We start from the raw sequence: 9,592 nt of genomic DNA on the forward strand, positions 1-9,592 counted from the left end.
AGACCTTTGGCCAGTAACTGCACAGACTGCATATTCACAGACCTTTGACCAGTAACTGCACAGACTGCATATGCACAGACCTTTGGCCAGTAACTGCACAGACTGCATATGCACAGACCTTTGGCCAGTAACTGCACAGACTGCATATGCACAGGCCTATGGCCAGTATCTGCACAGACTGCATATGCACAGGCCTTTGGCCAGTAACTGCACAGACTGCATATGCACAGACCTTTGGCCAGTAACTGCACAGACTGCATATGCACAGACCTTTGGCCAGTAACTGCACAGAATGCATATGCACAGGCCTATAGCCAGTATCTGCACAGACTGCATATGCACAGGCCTGTGGCCAGTATCTGCACAGACTGCATATGCACAGGCCTATGGCCAGTAACTGCACAGACTGCATATGCACAGACCGTTGGCCAGTATCTGCACAGACTGCATATGCACAGACCGTTGGCCAGTAACTGCACAGACTGCATATGCACAGGCCTATGGCCAGTAACTGCACAGACTGCATATGCACAGCTGTAGAGCTGCTGAAGTTTTATTTATTTTATTTTTGTTGTGAAAAATTAGAGTTTGTGAATTTAAAGCAGTTTGTCTCAGAGCAGGATCATGCACAAATGTACCTGGATATTTGTCCAGAACTGTGTCAGAAACAGAGAGGAGCACATACCATGTACTACCCAATCGGACACCTCACCTAGATCCACTTACCACCAGACTAGCTTAGTAAAATCACATTTTTCTAGCATAGAATTCCCAGAATTCCCTGCGTGGTCCTCTTTACAATAATGTGTTTCTAAAACACCCTGTAAATAATAATGTTTTGTTGTTCATTGCCCAAGAAAAGGGAAGGCTCTCTTACCATTAAAACCTACATGTCTTAGATATAATACTGTGCAAAAAGCATCCAAAGGAAAATATGTTTAACCCATATTTGACATTGTGACATAGCAGGGGGCAGCTAATTCAGCAAGCGGGGGTGGTACCTTGCTGGTCAAGGATCTTTCAATTACAAGTGCACTTCCTTAACCATTAGGTCACCATTGCCCGAGGGGTAGCTGGGGGGTCATCAGCTGGGAGCCACCATTCATTGATGTTTCACTCTTTTAATCTCAGAACATCTCATGGTGGTGGATCAATGGCAACGACATCACCCTGCCGTCCCCTGCAGTTGACCCCAGTCTCCATACCTAGTCTTTTCTTCTTAGCCAAAGCCATAGATCCCCTGCTCTGCCTTCTCAGCCAAATCTCTCAGGGCCTTTTTGAGATTTGGACCAGTAACAATGTCAGCCCAGCTTACAGTCTTATCAATCACTCATTCCCAGGTCGTCCAGCCTCCTTGCTGACAATGGCTGAGAGCTCTGATCTTATACTGCTCCTCCTCTGTCCTGACCACCTCGCTGATCACTAGCTCCTTCCTCTCCTTCTTTGTGGATTTGGACCACATCTTCGGGGTAGCCCCCCACTCAAGACCCATTCTCCCTGACTGTATCCTGCCGACTGTTATGTGCCCTCGGGATAAAGTCTAGGGATGGAGGGGCATTAATAACATTTAAGTGTGGTGAACAGTAGGAGGAGCAGATAGTCCATGCACACACGCACGCATCTACTCACATCTACAGCCAGGGAGTAAATAAAAGCCTTCAGGCATAATTGGATCTGCTTCCGGATACACTCAGGCCTTCCCAGGGTGGAAAGCCTGCTTCTGAACTAGTCCCAGAGTGTCCCAGACCCCCCTTTTCATTGGCATCTGGCCTTTTTCCAGGACCACCTGAGGAGCCTCCTGTCCCTCACAAGGTTGAGAATCTAATGCTCATGCCGTCCAATCTCCCTGGGGATCTTCCTCCTCTTGACAATTTCCCTGAACCTCTCCTTGCCCTCCCCAAAAGCGATGCTACCAAAGAAGTTTCATTTGTTGGTTGTGCTGCCTCATAGTAACCTTTCAAGGATCACGTGCAGATTGTGGTCAAAGCCCCTCTGGGTAGCTTTATCAATGGACTTTGGCAATTTGACTTTGGCTCTTCTAGTTGGTCTCTCTTCCACTATTACTTGTGTTGTGGGTTCGCTGCTGGGTGGCTCCACATGACGCTCATGCTATGGGTAGTGCATGTGCTGTCTATGGACCCACTGGAGGCAAGGCTGCTCCACCTCCCTCTGACCATCTGCAAAATTGGAGTCAATAGCATTGTGGTGCTCAACTGGGCTCTGATTTCTCTTTGTCTGACCTGCTAGTGCAGTGCAAGTCTGCCTTTGGTCTCTCCCTCTCCACTTAGCCTTAAAATGGTATATTCAGAAGGCTCCTGTAAGTTGCCACTTTGGAGCACCCGCATCTACATTTCCTCAGGATTCTTTGTTCATTAGCCATTTCCATGCGGCTCCATGTTGTCTGTCCTTTTTGGTCCGTCTTCCATTCCGCTTCTCGGCGGATATCTAGGGTGGCCCCAGAGTGGGGACCTATGGAAAGGGTAACTAGCCCATCCACCCTTGTTGCAGTCTTTCCTGCCATCAGTCGATCTTTCCCGACTGTCCTGCAGTCGTTCCTGGATGCTAACTGCCCCATTCACAGTAGTAACTGGGGTTCCAAAAGTTGTAGGTAGATGCACAGGTAATAGCTACCTGCAGTACATTGCTGCCTGTCGCACCTCCTATGGTGCCATCAGGGGCAGCTGCAAGGTCATCAGCCAGGAGCCACCCTTCATTGATGTTTGACTCCTTTACCATCTCATGGTGGCAGAGCAACTAAGGCACAAATTGTTACGTCGAGGCATGGATGACATAAGTCACTATGTGGCTTACAAACACAGAAAACTATTTCAAACACAAACTGAAGGAACAGGAAACCATAGACACCATGAGGGGCAGGGGCAGACTATCAAAAAAAAGCAGCCTGGGAATTTTCAGCTGACCAGAGGAAGGTTGCCCCCCCTGGTATATTCTGCCACCGACTGAGGTGGAGGGTTCCCCATTGGTATATTTTGTTTTATATTTTATTTCACGATCAACCAGTTGTTGGCCATTGATGAAATAAAGGATTATTCAGTTATCTCTCAATCATCTCCTTTACACCACTGACGTTGAATACCGGATCGGGCACTCCTGGCTATACAATGCTTAGGTGGGCGAAGAAAGACCAGCCCCCCACAAGGCCGGTTCTCCAGCAAAATTTCCAAACTTCCCAATGGCCTGTCCGTGCCTGACATGGGGTCTAAGGCAGGTAAGAAATATGTGAACAAACAAAGTCTTAAATTAAACACAAAGAAAATGCAGAGGAGCTACATAAACGTAGAACAGGGTATATAGTGGTGCAAGGCCACAGGCCTTGCAGGCCCCAACGGTCTGAGCTCTGACATGCCTGCAATGTTCCACCCAGTGTCCTAAGGCAAAGGTCCACCGATCACTACATCAAAAGGGACTCCTCACCCCCACTGGTCGGCCAGAACCCTGCAGCCAAATTCCAGCAACAAGGCCTGGCTGCCTCAAGACACAGATGCATCCTACACTCGCTCACTCACACTAACACAGGAGGTATTACCCCAGACTGACATTAGGGACACATAGACCCATGTTTGGTCTCCTTTGAATGGTCACAGTACGACGAGTACAATACTCTCTATCTTAAAGCAGTATGTTTTACGTGGTGGAACAAAGGAATTCCCACATTCCTCCTAAAGTGATTCGATTGGCTGAGGGTCGGAGAATTGATAAGATCAGCAGTTCTCCAGTACACACACACAAGATCAAAACAGTCCCTAAAATAATCAATCACAATATTTGGTACATTCTGTCACTTGGTTTGAAATACTTAAGGAAGAGCTCCAGAGTAGCAAAGGGAGACACTCTGCAATCGGAGCTCCCACATAGCGCTGCGTGAATCTACATCTGTAATGAGATATTTTCTGCAGTGATTCTGTAGCCACTCAGCTGAGGTATGGAATTGTCTTGACTTGATGGTATAGTTAAGGAATTTATGGCCACATGTTAGAATTACATTAATGTTATATTTGGTTAAATTGATGTCTTGTATTAATTATGAATAAACTTTGTTTTGATCATTTCTTAGCTGTCTAACTTTGCTAACCACTGTATGTTTCCGGTAGATTGGGGTTATTTCCCCAGCCAGAGTTAAACTGCGTCAGGTATATTAACTTCATTACATCTAACACTCTCTTGCAGCCTCTGACTCATCCCTGTTCTTCTAGGACCCGATGCGACTGCCCAAGCTGAGTTACGTGGAATACCGGCTCAGCCTCTGAGGCTCAGTTACGGCAAAGATCGCTCAGCCTCTGAGGCGCGCACACGCTCAGTTACGGCAAAGACCGGCTCAGCCTCTGAGGCGCGCACACGCTGAGTTACGGCAAAGACCGGCTCAGCCTCTGAGGCGCGCACTCGCTGAGTTACGGCAAAGACCGGCTCAGCCTCTGAGGCGCACACGCTGAGTTACGGCAAAGATCGCCCAGACTCTGAGGTGCGCACACGCTGAGTTACGGCAAAGATCGCTCAGCCTCTGAGGCGCGCACACGCTGAGTTTCGGCAAAGACCGGCTCAGCCTCTGAGGCGCACACGCTGAGTTACGGCAAAGATCGCTCAGCCTCTGAGGCACGCACACGCTGAGTTACGGCAAAGACCGGCTCAGCCTCTGAGGCGCGCACACGCTGAGTTACGGCAAAGACCGGCTCAGCCTCTGAGGCGCGCACACGCTGAGTTACGGCAAAGACCGGCTCAGCCTCTGAGGCGCGCACACGCTGAGTTACGGCAAAGACCGGCTCAGCCTCTGAGGCGCGCACACGCTGAGTTACGGCAAAGACCGGCTCAGCCTCTGAGGCGCGCACACGCTGAGTTACGGCAAAGACCGGCTCAGCCTCTGAGGCGCGCACACGCTGAGTTACGGCAAAGACCGGCTCAGCCTCTGAGGCGCGCACACGCTGAGTTACGGCAAAGACCGGCTCAGCTAGATATAGGTCGCCGGGCCCGAACGGTCGTCTAGGCTGACATTGTGTTAAATTCTAGTGATTTCCCAATTTCTGAACCGAGTCCTACGTAGCAGATCCGCGGAGTAATCTGAATAACAGAAATGTCATGACTAAAACATCACAAAAGGTCTTTAATTAAATTGGAGTCAGACATAATTCAGTTTTACCTAAAACGGTAAGTAACTTTGCAGGAACACTCGGAAAGACTTACATGCATTCTAAGCCTTCGGCTGTCCAATTGGATTCCACCATTGGGCCAGTGGATGGTTCTCTACAGTAGGGAAGAACGAACAGCAACCACACTCATGCACATTCAGGGAAACAAGGCATGGACAAGTAGAAATATACACAGGTAACAAGGTCTGGAGTGGTGTTTCCTAACCCAGTCCTCGGGGAACTCTGTACAGTCCATGTTTTTGCTTCCTCTCAGCTCCTAGCACACCTGAAGCAGGTACAGTCGAACCTCGTTACTACGTACCCCGGATACAACGTTTTCACCTTTTCAGCGTACAGATATCTAATTCCCGTTTTTAGCCTATGTATTATTCCAATAGCAGCCATTGTTTACAGCGTACACCCTTACAGCGTGAAATACCGGTCATGCTGGTAATTGTGAATTCAGAATAATAATGGAAATAAAGGATTTGATGATTTAATTTGACCGATATTTCATTAATATTTTCGGGCCAAATGGCAATTTGGATGCGAATGTTTACTTTAAAAATCCATTTTGACCAGCCGTTGTGTATTTTCGTTGCCGTTTATCGCCGGCCGGCACTAAGTAACCGTGAGTAATATAAGGAAAATTTCAAGGATCCAAATGAGCTTTGTCGAATTATTTAACAAGTAATAATGTGTTCGTTTGTTTTGTAGTCAATTTAAGGGGCTGTTCTATTAAAGTTTTATCATTTACATGGATATTTCGTGAGTTCTTTCATCCATCTTGCACCAAGTGGTTACAACGTTCTATGCTTATAACGTACATGTTTTTGATATCCCGTCTTGTACGTAGTAACGAGGTTCGACTGTATTCGGTGTTCCTGATTGGCTGGGAGATGGGCCATTACCTCTGGTGCCATTTGATTAGCCAGAATGCCTGGAGTCTTCTGCTCTCCTCTTCCTTGTTTTGGAGCAGTCATGGGAATCCACAGGCTGGCTTCAAGTCACATGGGTCTGCAAACACAGGAAATGAATATTCTGGATGCACAGAGTACAGCAACTCCAGCATGCTACAGTACATTTGTTGTGGTCTGAGAAACTATGGATCCATCCTGCACCAGCGATCCTGCAGTATAGCAACAGCTTGCTGCAAAACCACATTTTATTAGTACGTGACTAAACCTTTATTTTCCTTATCTAAAATCATACAGAGGTAATACTACCAGCCTAAAGCTGGAAAATCTATGACTGCCATCCTTATGAGCAGGTTACCCTAATCCTTGGCCATGAATGAAGCATATATGTGTCATATATACAATGCCAACGCAGGGGGGTTTCTAGCTATTGAAAAGATCAGAGGCTAAGTCAAGTTTACCTGGGGCTTGACTTTTTTTTGTTTTTGAAGGAAGATTGGCATCGGGGCTAAAATATTCGGGACTAGGCTTAAAATACTAGGGGCTATAGCCCCAAGTGATTGGACGTAACGACGCCCATGTGGGAATTTATCACAACACAAGTACCTTGGGGTGACTCTCTGGTGAAAGGTGCTATATAAAATACATTGTATTGAATATATCAGTCCATTAAGCAATTTACAGTAGAAATACCAATTAGCCTAACTGCATGTCTTTGAACTGCGTGAAGAAACTGGAAATCCCCAATGAATTCCAGGAAGAACAAGCTAGCTACACATATACAGTGCTGAGGCTAGATTCACACCCCCCAACCCAGTGGGTGTGAGGCTACAGTGCTACCCATTGAGTGGTTAAAACCAGTTTTAATGTGCCATCATGCAAACAAGGCTATGTGTAGTGATATTGACTTTGGCAAGATGTAGACAAACAGTTAATTAAAAGTATAAATTAACATTTCATTTTGCATACATGCTTTTATTGTTAGCGTCACTATGTCATTGGGTTAATTTTGTATAAGACCATGATGCATAAATAAAGGAACTCACAATGTCATGGCGCATTTACATTTTGCACTGGTCATAGAGTTTTGTTCTTGGTTTATTAACATTGTACTGAACGTACTGCGGCAAATTAGATGTGTCAGTAAAACAGGTGACAGGTAGCTACAGTATGTGTGTTGTCCAGTCTGAGTACCATTCTGCTTTGGAGCTATTTGGCAGACGGATGACAAACACCATTCAGAGGGAGACTTTCCTTTATAATTACAGCTTCTCATGATTGCAGATTTATTTCCCACAGCAGACTTTAATGGAAAAGGTCCCTAATGCTTGAAGCCAACAGTCAACAATTTTGTATGAAGGCACTAAACATTCCAAATGAAAAATTCGAAATCACCGGCTCATTTCTCTCGATACAGGTACCTGGATTACAACAGAATTCATATCGCTATTATGAAACGTTTAGAACATTGTATGCATCCAACTCCATAACATTCTTCCAATAATGCAATGCAATACAAAGGTTAATCCACAACAGCAACTTCATAGGCCTAAAAGGCAGCATGAAAAACTGTTTGGCAGAGCAACACAGAGTACAAAACTTACACCGGGTTCATACTGTAGTTCTGCTTGTGCCCAAAGCGACACAAGGTAAAATGTTATGTTGTGTGCGAAATGCGATTAGCCATACTGACCGAGCATAGACTGAGCATTGTTTGACACTGATTTCCATGACAACTAGATCATCTGGTCTGTCATCGTAATCACTCTTTTCATGATGTTTTAATCTGTTTTGACATAGTTTAGGCTGCCTTAAATGGGGACCTTTAAGCAATATGACATTTTCTGCTCAAATTTACTTAATAGAAACTTTGAAAAAAATGGCACAGAAAACAGGTCAGTCACCACTGATATTTGTCAGGGGTTTGTATTCCAGACAGCTAATTGCACATCTTTTTCATTTCACATTTCAAGCACAAATAATCGAAAAATCATCTAAGCATGAAAAATCTGCAAAAATAAGTCTGCACCTTTATTACACATAGGTACTCAACAATTAGAAAAATCTGAGAAATCGATTTTGCTTTCTCTTTGGAATAGGGTATAATCGTCCAGTGATCATAGGATACAGATGCAGGGAACATATGAGCAGGGAGTGCATTTCAGGGAGTGCATTTCAGGGAGTGCATTTCAGAGCATGTTGAGCCAAAACAAAAACATGCAGCATGCAGATCACTTAAGTGAGTTGCTCTCCTGTACAACAAAACCCTGGAGTGGATGAACCTTCATTGCCACAATATCAATCATTACATGTACTTTGGTGTCCAAAGCCATCAGAGGAATTTAAGGGACCGTGCAGGCCTGCCAATGTACTGTAGGCATGAACATACACATTCAAAGTCAAGAGTCAGCCCAGGACATGACGGAGCCTTCAGAGCATTTCGGTTCACACAGGCATGCCAAACAGCATGTGTATACAATGGTTAACGCAAGCCTCACAAAGCCTCGGCCATTAGCTCTTTGGAGCACACCGATGTAGCTCCGGATCTGCAGGTTTCAGTTCTTCTCCTCATTAGGTGTCTGCTGCAGGCCCTGTTGGCAAGGTACTTCCTTTCTTTGAGGGTTAAGCTCCAGGCAGGAATATGAAGCTATATACACTCCTGGGGGGATATGGGCCAAACCCGAAATTGCAAAAAACATTAAGCTTTTAATGGTCTCAACAGCAAACAGCTAGAAGATATTTTGGAAAACTTTGCAGACCCATACATGTATTTGTCTGAATTTTATATCAAACATATAAATCTTTCCATGATTTTATGATCGCGTACAAGAAGACTATGTAAGTGAACGTCCAAAAATTAAAGTGGAACTTAAATTTGGAACTTGCCAAAATATTGCATAAATAGTTTTGTTATTTAATGTTTATTAGTGTACGTACATAAAGCAGACCATATCATTAATATTAAAAGTTATTTTTGGTAATACGGATGTACGCATTTTGGCTTGGGTGCACCGTTGTCTCGGCAACCAACCTCACTCATGCATTAGCTGTTTTTTTCACCGTGGAATCCTGCCTTTCTCGCAGTATCTTTTAAACTTTTCCCTACAGTTAATTTTGCATCTTTAATAATGGACACAAGTATTATTAGCATGTTCTAATCTTCCTCCCCTCACCCTCCTGAGTGTGAACTGGTGACTGTACCTCCATTGTGTGGCTTTTCCCCGGATGTAGACCAAGCTTTTGATGTGCAGAACTAAGTTTCAAATTCTTATTAAACCTCAGTTAGGAAAAAGCCACAAAGCAACACAGGTGTAGTGGGAGAAATATTCTTCTGGTCTTTTCATCACATTTATGCAGTTTTACCACCTATATAAGGGATGCTTGATCAAACACTGACCTCTTGTGGACAAATAATGTATTTTTTAGAATATTTGACCCAGGATCTTGCTCTGGGGAACAGTCAAGTTGTATCCTTACAAGGAAGAAAAACACAAAACTGCTTTTGTTATACCCCTTAGTATAAGCTCTAGGTCT

General features: G+C 44.9%; 1 long non-coding RNA gene across 1 annotated transcript in view; it reads right to left on the bottom strand.

The window, feature by feature from the left end:
* The window catches only part of LOC125704784 (uncharacterized), a 35,992-nt gene extending 29,834 nt beyond the window's left edge, over positions 1 to 6,158 (bottom strand). The window contains exons 1-2 of the long non-coding RNA XR_007381243.1: positions 6,053 to 6,158; positions 5,197 to 5,256 (exon numbers count right to left, since the gene is read on the bottom strand). This is a non-coding gene — a long non-coding RNA (uncharacterized LOC125704784). The remainder of the gene's footprint in view (positions 1 to 5,196; positions 5,257 to 6,052) is intronic.
* Between the last annotated feature and the right edge of the window lie 3,434 nt (positions 6,159 to 9,592).

Source organism: Brienomyrus brachyistius, chromosome 12 (assembly GCF_023856365.1).
Source record: "Brienomyrus brachyistius isolate T26 chromosome 12, BBRACH_0.4, whole genome shotgun sequence".
Classification (NCBI taxonomy): Eukaryota; Metazoa; Chordata; class Actinopteri; order Osteoglossiformes; family Mormyridae; genus Brienomyrus; species Brienomyrus brachyistius.